At 35.0% G+C, this 1,733-nt stretch overlaps 1 pseudogene; it reads right to left on the reverse strand.

The window, feature by feature from the left end:
• Window positions 1–1,160: 1,160 nt before the first annotated feature.
• Window positions 1,161–1,256, reverse strand: LOC116868243 (annotated as a pseudogene).
• Window positions 1,257–1,733: the final 477 nt, after the last annotated feature.

Here is a 1,733-nt window from a genome sequence, read left to right on the forward strand (position 1 = left end):
TGTGAATCAAGTCAGTCCTCCAGTTCCTCTTAGCTGCATAATGTAAGTTCTTTAATCTCTAAACCTCAGGTTTTACTTCTGGAAAAAAATGGAGATTGCAGCAAGTTTCTTTTTGGTTGAAGTCAAATACAGCCATTAATTAAAGCATTTAACATAGTAGTGACCACATAGTACATGATAACTACTGTTATTTCTCCACAGTTTTTAATGGGTTTTCAAAGAAAAGAAATTAATAATGTAAATATATCATAACATTGAACTACTACTGAACAATAATAGAGGAGATTCACTTTGTTTTGACAGAGAATAAATGATGCCACATGATGGTTGCTTGGTTGCTTTTCTATTGCTAAGAAATCAAATGTGGCTTGCTTTACACATATTGAATTCCAGGGCCCCTTCTAGGGTCCTGGGGTCAGCATCACATGCCTGAGTTACTCAGGAGAGTTAAGTCAGGTAAGAAGATCCTTGTTTGGTGGCAGCATAGGTCTAGTGATTTCTAGAACCTAGACTAAAGAAAGTGCCAGGTAGAATTAATTTTATGCATGCTGTTGGTGAGCATAGACAGAAAGTCCATGAAGAAGGGTAGACAACATGAATCGTTATTCTCAGCAAATGAGCTTTCTCGCCAAAGGTAGACAGTAGGTGTGGTACTCGTGCAAATGATGGAAAAGGATGACTTATTGCATTTTAATTTATATTTTAGTGCAAAGGAGTGTTTCAATTCAACAAAAAGACAAGAGATTTATTATTTCCTTGGCAGTTTTTTGTTTGTTTTTAACCCTGCTTACCTCCCAAATTAGATAAATAACAGAAAAAGAGGTGAGGTTCTTAGGCTTAGGTAAGGGAAAAGCCTGTAAAAATTCTATGTGAAGTAGAATGGAAGAGCTGCCCTAACTGGAAAGAGTGTGATTCATGCTGTCAGAAACTGGAACAAAGATAAAGGTTATATAATGGCTATTTTCTTTTTATTTAATAAAAGTATGAATACATATACAATTTTTTCTTTTTCAGATTAAAGACTAGTAATGTAGGAATTTTTCAAAATATTTAAGATTGTTCTATCATCTAGAAAATTGAAGACTTTCGGCAAATAGGACTTAAGCCATTATCTTTTTCCTTTTCAATATGTTACTTTACTTTTGTTAAAGGATTTTTTTTTTAATATGGAACTCTATGAATTTGCGTGTCATCCTTGTGCAGTGCTAATCTCCACATTGTTCCAATTTTAGTATATGTGCTGCTACAGTGAGCACTTGTTAATGAATTTTTAAGACTACATTAGTGAAAAATGGGGAAGGATTCAAATGGCGATAAATAATGGTGAGTAATAGGGCAACAGAATGATATACAAAACACGTACTATTCACGCGAGAATGAAAACTGTACCGTGTCACTGTATGACAGCACAAGCACAGAGCAGCCTAACGTCAGTGGTGAAGCTTCATCAGATCAGTCTATCCTTGACCACAAATATTTAATGCTTTTTAATCAACTCACAACATTGAGTCTTACCACTCCTTGGGAATCCATGACAAAAAAGAGCTCTTTCCCAGTTTTTATAACTGAACATTTTAGGAGAAAGATGGAAACATGTTAGCCTTTTCGCCAAGGAATCAAGTGTTGTCTTTTTAAATGAAGGAGTGAATACATACATACATACATACATAAAATGAAGGCTGGCTTAGGAAGGTTGACTGTTTAGTTCTTCCAGATATACATTCTCTCCCAGC

Source organism: Lontra canadensis, unplaced genomic scaffold, assembly GCF_010015895.1.
Source record: "Lontra canadensis isolate GAN:19392208 unplaced genomic scaffold, GSC_riverotter_1.0 scaffold14, whole genome shotgun sequence".
Taxonomy (NCBI): Eukaryota; Metazoa; Chordata; class Mammalia; order Carnivora; family Mustelidae; genus Lontra; species Lontra canadensis.